This window comes from Lampris incognitus, chromosome 15 (assembly GCF_029633865.1).
Source record: "Lampris incognitus isolate fLamInc1 chromosome 15, fLamInc1.hap2, whole genome shotgun sequence".
NCBI lineage: Eukaryota > Metazoa > Chordata > Actinopteri > Lampriformes > Lampridae > Lampris > Lampris incognitus.
The window spans coordinates 43,051,001-43,069,734 of NC_079225.1; positions in this window are offsets into that span (position 1 = coordinate 43,051,001).

The following is an 18,734-nucleotide window of genomic DNA, read 5'->3' on the forward strand; positions in this document are numbered from 1 at the left end:
AGCCCTTTCTTGTTTGCAATGGTGATGGACAGGTTGACGGACAAGATCAGGCAGGAGTCTCCATGGACGATGATGTTCGCGGATGACATTGTGATCTGTAGCGAGAGTAGGGTGCAGGTTGAGGAGAGCCTGGAGAGGTGGAGGTATGCACTGGAGAGAAGAGGAATGAAAGTCAGTAGGAGCAAGATGGAATACCTATGCGTGAATGAGAGAGAGGACAGTGGAATGGTCAGGATGCAAGGAGTGGAGGTGACAAAGGCATTTGAGTTTAAATACTTGGGGTCAACTGTCCAAAGTAACGGGGAGTGCAGTAGAGAGGTGAAAAAGAGTGCAGGCAGGTTGGAGTGGGTGGAGAAGTGTGTCAGGAGTGATTTGCGACAGAAGGGTATCAGCAAGAGTTAAAGAGAAAGTTTACAAGATGGTTGTGAGACCAGCTATGTTATATGGTTTGGAGACAGTGGCACTGATGAAAAGACAGGAGGTGGAGCTGGAGGTGGCAGAGTTGAAGATGCTAAGATTTTCACTGGGAGTAACGAAGGAGGACAGGATTAGGAATGATTATATTAGAGCGACCGCTCAGGTTGGACGGTTTGGAGACAAAGCAAGAGAGGCAAGATTGAGATGGCTTGGACATGTGTGGAGGAGAGATGCTGAGTATATTGGGAGAAGGATGCTGAATATGGAGCTGCCAGGGAAGAGGAGAAGAAGAAGGCCAAAGAGGAGGTTTATGGATGTGGTGAGGGAAGACATGCAGGTGGCTGGTGTGACAGAGGAAGACGCAGAAGACAGGAAGAAATGGAAACGGATGATCCGCTGTGGCGACCCCTAACGGGAGCAGCCGAAAGTAGTAGTAGTAGTAGATAATGAACGATCCTCATAGAATGAAGACGGATTCATAAATTATGTAATAATGTTTCCATGTTAAGAGGAAATTTATACAATATTGCTGAATGTTATTTATCCATAAGCTGTTATCTAAGATACATTAAAATGTGTTCTTACCTGCTGCAGGAAACAGTATTATCAGAAATAATATTTCACTCATCCTCAACTCAGCCATTCTGCTCTCTGTCTGTCTGTCCCTCTTTTGCTGCTGTCTTCTGTTGGTCTGTATGTGAACTGGTTGTTGGTACAGAGACAGATATATCTCCTGTGGTTAGTTGGGTGCTACTTCCTTCTTCCACTTGTTTCTCTTATTTCTATGTGTGGTTGGATGTAAATCAGCCAAAATGACCACATCTCAGTTTCTTTATTCGTCTGGTACGTCCCTCGGTCTGGTGAGGGTGCAACAATTAGTGCACTGGGTAACGGTGGGGTGAGGGTGCAACACAGTGAGACATAAACATACAAATTTAAATATTTATTAACACCATGACAGGACAAGGGAACCGGACGGTTGCCAAAACAATAAACTACTAACAAAAGTGACCCCCCTTGACAGTGCTGAAAAGCACCAAACCTAAAGACAGAAGGTGGCAACCGCTCCTAACCTAGCGTGTCTCACAGAGGTAAGCTACGTGATGGGGTGTTTGCCCATGGGCATCTTACCTTGACCCCCTTGCCCAAAAGAACTAAACAAACTGAAGGCTAAACACAACTCAAAATAGTCCAAATGCAAACTTAACCAAAAACGGGCCAGACATTACAAACACAAAGTAGCTACAGAGACAAAAGCATCGACACAAAGTAGCTGCAGAGACAAAACCATCAACACAAAGTAGCTACAACACACAAACTAAAATCACACAAACTAAACCAGCTGGCGGGGAAGTGAAGACACGTGGGGGTTTAAATAGCAGACTGCACAGCTGATGGGAATTGGATGATTGGTTGACGGTTGATGAGGTTATGAGGAGCACCTGGCGATACCTGGATGTAGAGTCAGAGTGAGGGTTAGATACAGGAGGCAACACCACACAACTATACGCACACAACCGTGGCCGGGACATCGTCAAATAGACACAGACAGAAAAAACCAGCTGAACCTCGTAGTTGTCAGTTGTGTTTCTGTACTAAGTGCAACAGTAGACTCAACTCAAGGAAATAAAGGTCAGAATGAGCGTTCTGGTTCTCAGCAGTGAGCAGGTTTATTTTAACTCACCAAACACCACTGCTGATCAAGCTCATGTTGCTTTTTCAAGGGGAAAAAGAAGTTGTGGGTGAGGTGTCATTGCTGTGAACACTGAGTACATCCTGCTTCTCATTTCACTGGTACGATCATCTTAGACACACAAACACACACACACACGAAAACTTGTGTGCACAAAACATACATGCATGCAACAATACATACTTAAATGCACACACATTCAAACCCAAATACACACTCACACACGGCCAAAAAAGTGTATGCACAGACACACACTCACAAGCAACCATCTCACACATGTAAACAGATAACACACACGAAAGATTAACAGCTTTGAATGCAGACTCACACCAAACCAGTGTACATGTTAACACACATGCACACACATAAATAAGTACACAAACATACACACATTCACCGATACACACTGAAAATCATATACGCTCACATACATACAAACACACACTCAATGAACCACATATTTACACTGAACCAAACACATCTATTTGTACACAGACAACTAGATTCAAACACACGTGTACACACATCTTCCAGTTTGGTCAGGTTGTGGGTTCTACAGATTGTCATTTCCTTCCCTTTGTGTTGAGAGAGCAGAGGAAGAGGTCTGCTGGGCAGGAGGTCACAGCAATCAGCTGTTGTCTGGTGGTCAGACCTTCTCATTACATCTGTCAGCATCTCCACTGTGATGTGCTGATGGAGACCACCAGGCCACAGCCTGATGAGGAAGATGTGAAGTAGAGCTGTGTACCTCGGTGTCCCGCCCAGTGTCTGTCAGGTTACCCTGGTTTTTCCTTTTGTCTCTTGTCTCACTTCTCCAGGGGTTTTTCCAGTCAGAATAATGAACATTAACAAGGATGAACCGGCATAATTTTGAAGCTGCATGAAGGAAAACAGACTGAACTCTAGAATAACAACAACCTTCTTGAAGCGTAATTCCTTATTTTACAACCTGGATGTTATTTTCATAGGTTTCACCATCATGCTCATCAGCTATATTATTTTACTCACAAGCTTCATTTTGTAGATTTTGGACATGGGACCACTGCTGGACTCAGCTTTACAACTGAACAGGAGTCTTAAACCTGTCCTTTAAACAACCCCCCCCCACCACCACCACAGTGTCTCAGTTAGACTGTGTCCATGGTTGTCCATTATCTATGACTTCTCTATAGTGCTGGCAAGGTAGTGTATTGATGGGTACTACTACGGCAGGGCTAGTCAACTAGTTTCTTATGAGGGCCAACTTACTCAAATGTAAATGGTAAGGGGGCCAAATATTTTCAGAGTAATTGTCGGATCTTAGCACTTACATGTGAACATGAAAAATAACACTAAATACCCTTAATACTGTGTATCAAAAGCGTTTATTAACAATGTGTTTATATAACATACAAAATAGGGCAGCCATTTCATACATTTATATAGGCTACGTTTATTTTAGCTAATGAATCACTTCTCACCATCACCAATACTGATGATCAAAAGGCCCCAATTAAAGAGACATTCAAAACAACTTACAATACATTGGCAGATGGAAAGAAAATGAAATTACTTGTTAAGATATTATGATCATCTCTCACCTTCTCACCAAAATGCATTATAATTTTTAATGTTCTCATAAAAATTGATCAAAGGGCCGGGGAAAAAATCCTCGGGCCGGATTTGGCCCGCAGGCCGCCAGTTGACTAGGCCTGACCTATGTTAAGTACAGGCTGCTGGTTCCATCCAGCTGAACCAGGAAGTAGATCGCCAATGTTCATAAAAGTACATTACAGCTAACACATAAAAAAAGGATATAAAATTATGAACAAGAAAAAAGAAGTAGAAAATAGTGGGTCTCCTATTCTTATTATATGTACAATTTAGAGTCTGACTGATTGCACCAGTGGAAGGTAATAAATGCCAGCGCTGGAAATCAAACAGGTTGATTATTCCACAACAAGGCCCCACTCACCAAAACCTTGCATCAGTATCTCTCATTGTTGTACTTGGTGCATCTGCAAATGTTTTTTCAGGTACGATATGAAACGGATATGCAGACTGGAGAAAGCCTCCAAATGAAATCTACATGAAATCTCGCTGGTCCTGTATCACACGCTTGCATGCAGTAGGCTGAACGATTAATCCAATTCAAACCAACATCGCAATATATCAGTACGCAATCTTCAAATTGCAAAGGGTGCGATTTACAAAAAAGGTGTTTTTTTTTCTATGTTCCACAATCTAACCAATCAGAGGGCGGGAAACACCAGGTAATATGGGGTTCACGTACACACACACTACCCTACGCTCATGTGACATGCGAGTGAGAGCAGTAAATGAAGAAAACAACTTGCCACGCTGTGCTTTGATTCTAGCAGTACCGTTACCATCTCGTGAACATGGCCTCGGCACAACCGAACACTGAAGAGGAGACAAAATAGTGTCAAAGAGGAGCAGCACGTCAGTTGTCTGGACCTATTTTGGATTTAGGAAAGATGATGCTGCACAGAGTCAGGTATTGTGCAGAACATGTCTTGCTACCGCAGCTACAACACGGGGCAACGCTACAAACCTGTTCCAGCATATAAGAAAGCATCACAAGGCCACGTATGACAACTGCATGGCTACAAACCCAACAACCAGTGTCCAGTAGGCCGAATACCACCTGGCAGGGATCACTGACCGAAATGTTTGAAAGTATATCTCCATATGAACGAGAGTCAGACCCCCCCCCCCATTAGATGATACATGTGACATTTATTAGATGTTGTATTTTTTTATATTTTAACTGCCCGCCCGTCCAGCTGTGCCCCAACACCACCCCACTATATGAGAGACATGAATTACCCCATTTGACGTTTCCTTGTTATATTCTAAATGTAGGCTATTTCAACAGTGCCCTGATCATTTAAATGCTTTTCAAAACAAGCCCCAGCCTCTTACTCCATTGGTTGTAATATTTTCTACCCCATCATTGTTGCTGTGCATGGTAACTACCTACCCCATTGGTTGTAATAGTTTAAATGTTTCCTCCTCTCATTGGTTGCTGTCCACCGAAATTAGGGGCGTGACGTGGGGCAACGTAAACTGTGTGTCTTCTTTGTTGAATCACATTAGCAGCTGACGAGTGCACGACGCACGAAACAAGCTTGTACAGCTATGTATTCAAGGTGTTTTTCCTACATACATACATATATATATATATATACACTACCGTTCAAAAGTTTGGGATCACCCAAACAATTTTGTGTTTTCCATGAAAAGTCACACTTATTCACCACCATATGTTGTGAAATGAATAGAAAATAGAGTCAAGACATTGACAAGGTTAGAAATAATGATTTGTATTTGAAATAAGATTTTTTTTACATCAAACTTTGCTTTCGTCAAAGAATCCTCCATTTGCAGCAATTACAGCATTGCAGACCTTTGGCATTCTAGCTGTTAATTTGTTGAGGTAATCTGGAGAAATTGCACCCCACGCTTCCAGAAGCAGCTCCCACAAGTTGGATTGGTTGGATGGGCACTTCTTTGAGCAGATTGAGTTTCTGGAGCATCACATTTGTGGGGTCAATTAAACGCTCAAAATGGCCAGAAAAAGAGAACTTTCATCTGAAACTCGACAGTCTATTCTTGTTCTTAGAAATGAAGGCTATTCCATGCGAGAAATTGCTAAGAAATTGAAGATTTCCTACACCGGTGTGTACTACTCCCTTCAGAGGACAGCACAAACAGGCTCTAACCAGAGTAGAAAAAGAAGTGGGAGGCCGCGTTGCACAACTGAGCAAGAAGATAAGTACATTAGAGTCTCTAGTTTGAGAAACAGACGCCTCACAGGTCCCCAACTGGCATCTTCATTAAATAGTACCTGTTAGAGCCTGTTTGTGCTGTCCTCTGAAGGGAGTAGTACACACCGGTGTAGGAAATCTTCAATTTCTTAGCAATTTCTCGCATGGAATAGCCTTCATTTCTAAGAACAAGAATAGACTGTCGAGTTTCAGATGAAAGTTCTCTTTTTCTGGCCATTTTGAGCGTTTAATTGACCCCACAAATGTGATGCTCCAGAAACTCAATCTGCTCAAAGAAGTGCCCATCCAACCAATCCAACTTGTGGGAGCTGCTTCTGGAAGCGTGGGGTGCAATTTCTCCAGATTATCTCAACAAATTAACAGCTAGAATGCCAAAGGTCTGCAATGCTGTAATTGCTGCAAATGGAGGATTCTTTAACGAAAGCAAAGTTTGATGTAAAAAAAATCTTATTTCAAATAAAAATCATTATTTCTAACCTTGTCAATGTCTTGACTCTATTTTCTATTCATTTCACAACATATGGTGGTGAATAAGTGTGACTTTTCATGGAAAACACGAAATTGTTTGGGTGATCCCAAACTTTTGAACGGTAGTGTATATATATATATATATATATATATATAATTAACCTGTCAGTAGCCTGCAGCAGTTTAAAGTTTTTCGTCATCCTGCCGTATTTGTCCTAAAGAACCCGGCTACTGAGGATGCACAAGCCAGTGCATTCTTAGTGTTGGTCCCAAGCCCGGATAAATGGGGAGGGGTTGCGTCAGGAACGGCATCTGGCGTAAAATCTTTGCTAAATCAAATATGCAGATCATAAAGAAAATTTACATACCGGATCGGTCAAGGCCCGGGTTACCAACGACCGCCACTGTTAACCAGCAGGGTGCCGGTGGAAACTATGCTACTGTTGGGCAAAGGAGAAGGAGAGGGGGGAGGCATGTCCAGATGCAGCGAGAGAGGAGGAAGGGTAGGAGTGTGGAGGTGCGAGTAGGAACTTTGAATGTTGGCACTATGACTGGTAGAGGGAGAGAGCTGGCTGATATGATGGAAAGAAGAAAGGTAGCCATACCGTGAATGCAAGAGACCAGGCTGAAGGGGAGTAAGGCCAGGAGTATCAGAGATGGGTTCAAACTCTTCTGCCATGGTGCGAATGGGAGGAGTAATGGGGTAGGGGTAATTCTGAAGGAAGAGTATGTCAAGAGTGTGCTGGAGGTGAAGAGAGTGTCGGACAGAATGATGAGTATGAAGCTGGAAATCGAAGGTGTATTGCCGAATGTTATCAGCGCATATGCCCCACAAGTTGGGTGTGAGATGGAAGAGAAAGAAGAATTCTGGAGTGAGTTAGATGACGTGGTGGAGAGGGGACCCAAGGAGGAGAGAGTGGTGATTGTAGCAGACTTCAATGGACATGTTGGTGAAGGGAACAGAGGTGATGAGGAGGTATGGTGTCAAGGAGAAAATATGTAGACGGACAGATGGTGGTGGATTTTGCGAAAAGGATGGAAATGGCTGTGGTGAATACATATTTCAAGAAGAGGGAGAAACACAGGGTGACGTATAAGAGTGGAGGAAAGTGCACACAGGCGGGCTACATCTTATGTAGAAGGTGAGATCTGAAGCGGATTGGAGACTGCAAGGTGGTGACGGGGAGAACGTAGCTAGGCAGCATCGGATGGTGGTCTGTAGGATGACTTTGGAGACCAAGAAGAGGAAGCGAGTGAAGGCAGAGCCAAAGATCAAATGGTGGAAGTTGAAGAAGGAAGACTGTTGTGTGGAGTTCAGGGAGGAGTTAAGACAGGCACTGGGTGGTAGTGAAGAGTTGCCGTACTGCTGGGTAACCACTGCAGAAATAGTGAGGGAGAAAGATAGGAAGGTACTTGGTGTGTCATAAGGACAGAGGAAGGAAGACAAGGAGACTTGGTGGTGGAATGAGGAAGTACAGCAAATTATACATAGGAAGAGGTTGGCAAAGAAGAAGTGGGATAGTCGGAGAGATGAAGAAAGTAGACAGGGGTACAAGGAGATGCAGCGGAAAGCGAAGAGAGAGGTGGCAAAGGCAAAGGTGTATGGTGAGTTGTATGACAGGTTAGACACTAAGGAAGGAGAAAAGGACTTGTACCAATTGGCTAAACAGAGGGACCGAGCTGGGACGGATGTGCAGCAGGTTAGGGTGATCAAGGATAGAGATGGAAATGTGCTGACAAGAAAGGAGTGTGCTGAGAAGGTGGAAGGAGTACTTTGAGGAGCTGATGAATGAAGAAAATGAGAGAGAGAGAAGGTTGGATGATGTGGGGATAGTGAATCAGGAAGTGCTGTGGATTAGCAAGGTGGAAGTGAGGGCAGCTATGAAGAGGATGAAGAGTGGAAAGGCAGTTGGTCCTGATGACATACCTGTGGGGGCATGGAGATTTTTAGGAGAGATGGCAGTGGGGTTTTTAACTAGATTGTTTAACACAATCTTGGAAAGTGAGAGGATACCTGAGGAGTGGAGAAGAAGCATACTGGTACCAATTTTCAAGAACAAGGGCGATGTGCAGAACTGTAGCAACAACAGAGGTATAAAGTTGATCAGCCACAGCATAAAGATATGGGAAAGAGTAATAGAAGCTAGGTTAAGAGGAGGAGAGGTGATGATTAGCGAGCAGCAGTATGGTTTCATGCTATGAATGAGCATCACAGATGCGATGTTTGCTTTGAGAATGTTGATTAAGAAGTAACATAGAGAAGGCCAGAAGGACGTGTAATGCCATTACAAGTGTAAAGGCATTATTAAGTACTCATATCAATACTCGGTATTGGCAAGTATGCAAACCTAAGTACTTGTACTTGGTCTGAAAAAAAGTGGTATCGGTGCTTCCTTAAGGTCAACTGTCCAAAGTAACGGGGAGTGCAGAAGAGAGGTGAAGAAGAGAGTGCAGGCAGGGTGGAGTGGGTGGAGAACAGTGTCAGGAGTGATTTGTGACAGAAGGGTACCAGCAAGAGTTAAAGGGAAGGTTTACAAGACGGTGTTGAGACCAAATATTTCATATGGCTTGGACAGTGAAACTGACGAAAATACAGGAGGCGGAGCTGGAGGTGGCTGATTTGAAGATGATAAGATTTTCATTTGGAGTGATGAAGAAGGACAGGATTAGGAACGAGTATATTAGAGGGACAGCTCAAGTTGGATGGTTTGGAGACAAAGCAAGAGAGACAAGATTGAGATGGCTTGGACAAGTGTGGAGGAGAGATGCTGGGTATATTGGGAGAAGGATGCTGAATATGGAGCTGCCAGGGAAGAGGAGAAGAGGAAGGCCAAAGAGGAGGTTTAGGAATGTGGTGAGGGAAGACATGCGGGTGGCTGGTGTGACAGAGGAAGATGCAGAGGACAGGAAGAGATGGAAACTGATGATCCACTGTGGCAACCCCTAACGGGAGCACCGAAAGTAGTAGTAGTCTATTTTTCTCTTCATTATAGTTTTTACGGTGTATTTGTGAAGAGTATGGCTCATGAGGAAGTTTAGCAAATAAAACCTTCCTGCAACATCAGTTGAGACTCTAGACCAGGGGTCGGGAACCTTTTTGACTGGGAGAGCCATAAAAGCCAAATATTTCTAAATATATTTCATTGAGAGCCATATAGTATTTTTAACGTATAATAAATTAAATATGTCTTACTTTTAATGCGACTTCTGGTGCTGCATGGTTTTGCTGATGGCCTTGTAGTCTGGTTCATACGTGGTGAGGTTGAGCTTCATGCAGGTGTTGAGGCTTCCATCAGTTAAACGTGAGCGTAGGTTGGTCTTAATGTTCCTCATATGCGAGAAAGACTGTTCACATGCATATGTAGAGCCAAACATGGTCAATACGGCAATACTCACACGCTGCATTGTGTGGTATGTCACAGGAAGCTCGTACCAAGTTTTAAGAATCAGCTGGTCTTCAGGTTGAAGATTTTTAATTTCTGTCCACTTGTGTTCCCTCGCCAGCTCTGCTCGCTGTCGCGCAAGACTTTCCAACTCTCCATTAAGTGACTTGAACTTACTCATCCACATGTCTGATGCCTTCAGGTCAGCAACTTCCAGCTCAAAGTCTCCGATAGAGACCCCGGGGATGCATGTCAGGTCGATTTTGTCCACTGCACACTCATGTGGATGAGTGATGAACTTGAAAAGACCAGTGCGCGCACGAAATTCTCCAAAACGTGCTTTGAATGACTGCAGGAGATTGAACGTAAAGCCAGCTAGCTGCTGGAGATCCAGATGTTGAGTGGAGTCACTTGCTAAGCATGCATCTCTAAATTGTTGCAGTCTTTCAAAGTGCAGAAGAAGACCTGTTTCAATGTCCCTGAGAAAGACTTCCAGCTTGCTTTCAAATGCAAACACTGCTTGTTGAAGGGATGAGATTGTATTTCCAATACCTTGCATTTTCACATTGAGCTGGTTCAGAAGGCCAGTTATGTCCACGAGATAGTGAAACTGCAGGAGCCAGTCAGTGTTGTCTAGCTCAGGATGCTTGACGCCTTTCATTTCAAGAAAAGTCCGGATTTCACTCAGGCAAGCTGCAAAACGGCTGAGCACCTTCCCCCTTGACAACCAACGCACGTTGCTGTGTAAAAGCAGACCGGGATAATGATTCCCAACTTCTTCTAACAGAGCTTTAAACTGGCGATCATTTAAAGCTCGGGCAACAATAAAGTTGACCACTCGAATGACCGGAGACATCACCTCGCCAAGCTTCTGGCCACACGTCTGAGCGCAAAGCGCCTCCTGGTGCAGGATGCAATGAAAACTTAGGATGGCTCTCTTTTCATGTTCACGGAGAAGCGCTACAAATCCTTTGTTCTTCCCCAACATACAGGGTGCACCATCAGTACAGACAGAAATAAGTTTATCCATCGGTAGTTTTTTTTCTTTAGCAAACTCCATGAAAGACATGAATAAATCCTCTCCTCTTGTTGTCCCTTTCATTGGCAAAACAGCCAAGCTTTCCTCACGCAGTGTGTCACCTGCAGCATACCTGGCAATGATACTGCACTGAGATAGATGGCTAACGTCTGTTGACTCATCTAACGCGAGAGAAAAGTATGTCCCGGCGTTTATGTCCTTAATTTGTGTTTCCTCGACTTGATTTGCCATCATGATGCTACGATCGTGCACAGTTCTTGCTGACAGGGGCATGTCTTTTATTCGTTTGATTATCTTGTCTTTATTTGGGAAGTCATCAAACAGTTCATTGGCCACATCAAGCATGAATGTTTTGGCATACTCGCCATCTGTGAATGACTTTCCATTCCTTACTATTGCCAAAGCCACCGCAAAGCTAGCGGAATTCCCGTCACCTTGCTTGGTCCACACACGTAGTTGCTGCTGACTCGTCTGCACTCTCCGCTGTAGCTCCTCGCATGCCCTTTTCCTGCTGTCTGTCCCCCGCTGGATATTTCGATGCAAATGAAGCATGGTGCGTATCGAAGTGCCGCTTTATATTTGACCGTTTCATCGATGCAATTTTATCATTGCATATTAGACATACCGCAGATCCTGCTCTCTCCACAAATGCAAATTCCTCTGTCCACGCAGCCTGGAATGCACGGTAATCATCGTCTTTTTTTCTTTTCGCCATCTTTTCCGTTACAAGGGTTGAAGCGGATAAACTAGTTGGCTGTCTGATAAAATTGATTTCTTCACCTTTACAATGACCCGGACATGCTCGCGAGCCATTGGTTCCCGACCCGACCCACGGGTGACCCGTGAAATTTATCTTCAAAACTAATTTCTGTTTACTTTAAAATGACACAGTATTATTAAGAAATATCACAAGTATTTTAAAATCAGTTCCAAACTGATTTTTTTGAAAAAAAAATAATTTTCAACTCAAAATTGTCTGGGAGCCATATGCCGTCACCGGAAGAGCCATATATGGCTCGCGAGCCATAGGTTCCCGACCGCTGCTCTAGACCCTCATTCAGCCGGGGATGCTACAGTAAGACTTTCACCTCATCGGTCCTGCCACGCTACTGATTGATGGCCAAACAAACTCCGATATGATGGTCTAAGGTAGTTGTACTCCTTCAACAGAAATGAAACCACCAGTGAAATTATATCTAGACAAAAGAGACCCAGACCAGCAGATAGATGCCTCTCATAACGGTATGGAAGAAGAAGAGCTTCCTCGCTCTGCTCGCAAACGAAATCCTACGCAGAAGATGCTTGCATTTCAAAGAGAGAAGGTCCACAAAAGGTTGATGACTAGGTTGATGGCGGTTATGTGTCAGCTGTGTGATGAGGCCACAGTAAAAGTGTAATATCAGTATACGTACACACACTGGGGATGACGGGAAATTCAGCACAGTTTTTCTGTTCATAATCAATGCCCTCCACCAAGCGTGATCTCTTCCTCTCTCCCTCTCTTTGACATTATGTCTCTCTGTCCCTGAAAAAGGTCCACATGGTAAGTGGAACGCTCTATGTTTCACATACCTCTCTACGTGACACCCTCACAAACAACTAATGAATTACACATTGTGCCACACACGTGTATTTTAATGAGGTAGAAGTGCTTGGTTGTCTACGTTGTACATAATCCAGACAGGATTACTGAAAAACTCCTCAGTTCTTCCATGGTCCAGTTGTGAACTACACACTTGGAACTTGTGCTTTACGATGCAGCAGTTAGATTTCACTTTTTAAGGGGGAATAAGACAGAGATTTCTTCTTTCATTCAGGTTGAACCGTTTTTTTTACAACGGGCCGCGGCGGTGAGTGCACCGAATCCTAACCACTAGACCACCAGGGAGGTAACAGAAGGAAGATAACCCACACATGTAATTGCAACAAAAAAGCAACTAAAGCATTGTGTTTTAACAACAGCGCCTCCAAGTGGACTACGGGGGCAATAACAATGACATGCAGCGACACATTTGGTGGGTGCTTGAAGAGTTGAACTGAGAGGATTTGAAATCTTCTCCCCCGTATGGTACCGTCCGACCAGACCGGAAGAGAAGAGAAACGTTATGTTGCCAAAGGGAACGTTGTATGTATAGTATCCAGTTTGAAGATGATAAACAGAACACACTACGTTATTCACATATATCATCCATCCATTATCCAAACCAAATATCCTGCTCTCAGGGCCACGGGATGCTGGAGCCTATCCCAGCAGTCACTGGGCAGCAGGTGGGAAGGCACACTGGACAGGCCGCCAGGTCATCACAGGTCCGACACACACACACACACACACACACACACACTCAAAACTAGGGACAATTTAGTAGGGTCGAGTCACCTGACCTACATGTCTTTGGACTGTGGGAGGAAACCCATGCACACACAGGGAGAACATGCAAACTCCACACAGTGGACGACTCCAGACGAACGCCAAAGTTTGGACTACCTCGGAGCTCAAACCCAGGATATTCAAATATATTATGCTCATAAATTATAATTATAATTCTATAATTGTAATTATAATTAAACACCAGGGATTAGATAAGCACAACTATTAACAAAATATTACACCCAAAAAGGTGCCTCCACTGAGCTGTATCCCGTTAACATGCCACCATTATTTATTATCATTTATTCTCTTCTCTTCCAGTGTGGTGGACGGTACCATACGGGGGGAGATTTCAAATCCTTTCAGTTCAACTCTTCATACACCAACTGTGCCACTGCACGTCAACGTTATTGCCCGGGAGTCCACTAGGTGACGCTGTTGTAAAGTCTATACACGTCTACTCTGCAGGACAGAGGTATTTAGTCGACTTAAATTCTACTTTGTAGAGTCGCATTTGATGCAGTGTGTTGAATGCCCCCCTCCCCCATGAAATCAAATTCCATTTAATATAAAAACAATGATTTACTCACCATTTGTTGCGAATTTCATTTGTGTGCATTTCCCCTTCTGCTGTCTCCCTGGTGGTCTAGTGGTTAGGATTCGGCGGTCTCACTGCCGCGGCCCGGGTTCGATTCCCGGTCAGGGAACGAGGACTTTATGACAGTCGAAGAAGAACATTTGTCCCACCCCCTGTAAAAAGTGAAGTGTAATTAATGTGTTGAAAAACCCATGTTCACTATTTGTAACTGACTGTACTGTTCTCATTGTGTGTATCAACACCAATTTAACAGCCAGCCTGGGTTCGAGGTACGCTGGCGCTCGGGAGTGCCCGGCATACCTGGTTCTGCCCATGGCATACCTAGTGACAAAGTTCAGGAGTGCCCCATTTCTATGTGTCACTGGCACCCCCTAGCGGTGTGCCTGTAGGCTACATTACATCCCCTTATAATTGGATGTAATGTACAGTACAGTACAATAATGTACATGTGCACACACTGGAGCCTCCCAAAGAGCATAGTGGAACTGTTTGTGCTGATGACATCATATTGAAATATTGAGCTCCAGCACAAACGCACACAAAACACCACATAGGTGGGCACCCCTGAAAGCCTCGGTGTAATTCGAACACTGCAGCCAGCCAAACTCCATCCATTAAATGCAGAAGAGTCAGGACTCATCTTAGTTGTCAGGTTTAATAAGATGCCGGGATGCATTCATGAATTGAGAATGAAACTGTAAAATAATACAATAAGATGATGGGGATGTGACTAATAACCGACACGAAAATGCTAAATTTCGTGCCGGTTATTTATCACGTCTCCGGTGTGTAAAGGCCTCTAGACGTCACAGTACACCTCACTGTTAACTCTCACCTTTCACCATTTTGTTGTTTAGCCATCAAAGCTACATGTAAGTAGACAGCTTTGACTGAGAAAGACAAAGCACAATCAATCATTTAGCACAATTAACATGTTATAGAAATGATAAAAGGGATAGTTCACTTGAGAACACTTTTACACTTTGTTTCATGCGTCCATCCTTCTAATGCAGGGGTGGACAATCTCATCCAGAAAGGGCCAGTGTGTGTGTGAAGGTTTTTGCTCCAACCAAGCAGTTACACACCTGTGTCTCCTAGTCAAGTTCCTCAGCAGAGACTCTACTGGTTGATTAGTGGGATCAGGTGTGTAACTGCTTGGTTGGAACAAAACCCTGCACCCACACACGGCCCTTTCTGCCCACCCCTGTTCTAATGAATGTGTTTAAAAAAAATTCCCTCATTAATTGTTCCATTAGGTAAAAAATAAAATGTTGGCATCTATTTCCTGGAACACATCTCTGTAGGTTATCCTTACATTTTTGCACCGACTAAATAAAAACATCAGAACCCCACGTGTTGGTTCTGGCCCACCTCATCTGGGTCCTCCTCACCCGAGCTTTCACCCTCTTCTGTCTCATACTCTCTCTGGACTCTCATCCTCTGATAACTCCATGTCAGAATCTCCCTCAGTGATTCTGTTAAGGATCCTCTCTGCCTCCGTCATAGAGCTGCCTGCTGAAAACAATGAGAAACAAACGTTAAGTACAAACTGGGGCCTCGTGTATCACTCGTTACTATGGGCAAATCTGTTTCGTACACACCCATGGCATTTTTAGCCCCCACGTTTGTCTGAGAGCAGTAGCAAAGCATGATGGTTATTAGTAATTCCTTCCTCCTAACATCTATTGTCTACCTCTTGCAACGAGCAATCACCCAGGCCTGCAAAGACATCAGTGTGAGCCAATCGGTGTCTCAATTCATGGGTGTGTATGAACAAATGTGCCCATAGTAACGACTGATACGAGGCCCAATATAGGACAAATATAAATTGGCGGCTTGCAAACGAAAATAAAGAAGCTCAGCTCTGAAAACTCACTCCGATATTCCTGAGACGTTTACGTACTCGAAACAATCAAAATATAACATTAAAAATGTTTTATTTATGAATATCATGCCTACCTTTTTTCCACAAAACGCTGTTACTGAGATGGCAGCCATTTTGTAGCGTCCCAGCCACGTTCGCAAGGTCCCCCCTCCCGCGTGTGACGTCATTTTAAAGGCACCGTTGTCCCCTGTAAGGGACAAGAGGACTGAATAGAGTGGCATGTATAGTATGAGACATGTGAACAAAAACGCTAAAAATGACCCGACTCTCTTACCTGGGTTATTATGTCACTTAGTTGAGGGATGAGACGTGTCTGTCAATAAACGTTGTGTCCAGATGAACTGATTCAACCTTCTCGGAGTTTCTTACCTGGGTTACTGAGCATGCGTCAAGTCTTTGTGGTTGATACATTTGCCAATCAAGTGAGCGTCAAGTGAAGCCTCGGGAAAGTTGGTCCACGAGGATTAAAATCATTGATTTAATACGAACAGATACATTTTCACACCCGCACACTTAGAGCCAACCTACAATACTTTATTTAATCATAAAAAGCTAAACACTATTACACATGTAACATCAACAACAATAAAATATGACTGTTCATAAACTACAAACAGGAAACACATCCATCTCTTAACTCAACAGCATGTCTGAACACGATTGTTTGATGCCCAAAATTGTCATTAATTAAACTAATAAGCTTCCTTTATGTACGTTACAGTTTTATATTTGGTGGATCTCCTTTTATGGCTGTGGCTCTTTTTGCGTCACTCTGCCCTCTTGTGGACAAATAAAACACTGTCCCAAAGACTTCTTTAACAATACATTCTACAAGTACTCATTAAAAGAATAATTATATAGCGTAAAATAACATGTAAAACTACAAACATGTTGAATTGTCAATTTTATTCTCTCATCTATCGTAAATAATCAGTGGTAAAAGTGAAAACAAAAATAACCGATTTGAAATTAAGCTTTTAATTGTTTGTTTGATTGGATTACAATTATGATATTTAACCAATAAACTAAATTCAGCAAGTAACAAATGATAGACTTAACTATGTTTTCCATTGCATATGAAAACAGTCTTTGTTGGTGAACGGTCATAATTTGGTGTCATACTGTCAGTTTTTAATAAATGTGACAGTAAAACTTAATGACCTAATGAAAACTGAGGGGGTCTCACAACTGGGCTGCATCTGAAGCACTATTTACACATATACTTATGCAAATGAACACTCTGTGAGAAGAACATCAAACCACATCTCTTTTTTTACACAACACCTACAGTGTGAAGAATGGCAGAGCACTGATGCGATCAGGTAGGAGGATTTCACATTTTTACACACTGTCATACTGAGGTTACCAAAGAGCTTATGGCTTTTGAATAAGCAGTACTAATGCAAGCTGTCTTCATAACAATGTACCATGCACAAGCCAGTGTAGCTTGACAAAACACAGAAAACCAGGAGAGATGCAAAATTGGTTGTACCACAACAAATGTGTAGAAAACTAATCAGGGATTATTTAATCAGCACATCTGATGAATGAGACTGATTGGTCAAAACTCTCAGTTGATCAGGTAGAACAAGAAAGGAACACATGTTAAGCTTCTTTCATCATTGTGAATACAGCCAGTGACAAATGTGGATTATAGACCAGATGTGGAGAGGCTGACCAACCACTGACATGTTGGGAATGTGGACAGAAGCATCGTCAGGAGCATGAAGCCATCGATGCAGAGATGTGATGACTGCATGGCGTCTCATATGGAGGAAGGAGGAGGAAGGAGGAGTTCTCACAGTGTGATACGTCACTTCATCCTCATCATCATCACCCAGATCCTGTAGCACAGAGCAGCACACCACACAAGGTGACACAACACTACACGTCACAACACACAATGACACAAAAGAAAAAACAATACAACCAAACACCACATGACACGAGAGGACACAACACCAAATTACACATCGCTAAAACACAACAGCCCATGACATTACACAAGCACACACAAAACAACACAAAATGTCTCTCTCGGTTGAATGTCTGTCATCATTTACAAATGAATGACCTTCATGGGTTTTACCTGACAATGGTGAACAGCTAAACACCAGGAACAAATGCTCAGATAGTATAAAAGTTGTGGCCATCATGTCTGGAGGTGATAGTGTGTCCCACTAACCTGGGACTAAATACTGTCTGGCACTCTTCCCTGTGTCTCCTCTATAGAGAATCCATATCAGACGGCTTACCTGTCCTTCAGCCCTGCTCTGCTTCTTCTTCTCAGATGACGGAGGTGGTGGGGAGACCATCACTGGGATCAGCCTGCACAGTTTAGGACACATGTTCAGCTCAATGTTGGTCAGCGGCACACAGCTTTGTACTGAATCATTGTCCTTATCCTATTCTATATCTCTCCATTTTACTCTATTCTATCCAAAATGAAATGTGGAAGACAAAACGGGTTGCCTTGACAGGTGTCCAGTATGCAGTGGTGTCAGTAGAGGGACTTGTTGCAGCACTGACAGCAGCTTAAGTAGAAGCGACTGACATGGTAATACAAGTGCAGGTAGCTGAAGTAGGAAGAATAATAGAAGTAGTAGTAATGGTAATAATATAGGTGGTAGTAACAGAAACATAATTAATAGGAGTAACATCTGCTTCTGATAGCAGTTCTATTCTATTCCTTGGTTTTTATTTGGTCAAAAAGTTTTCCCCTGCATCAGAATAAAACACAACCACACCTCACATGATTTCATACATTTAGACATTCTATTCTATTCTATTCTGTAGAAAGTTATAAGTTTAGGTTTTCGGGGGTTGTGTGTGTGTGTGATTGTGGTCAGCCAGCGTTTGCTGGTCGGTATGTTAAATGCCAGTATGGAGTTCACCAAACTCACCAGGAAACATGGCTTTAAAATGTCGCCTGGTTTTCCTTGTTCGGTGGAGGATTGTGTTTTGGCAGTCGGGGAGGTTGTGGGTCACAGCAGCATTAAATCTGCTGCTAGAATGAACGGCGCTGTGGTGATTTTTGTCGATACTGTAGACAAAGCAGCTGTGTGTTATGTGATTTTTGTAAACTCTGGGAC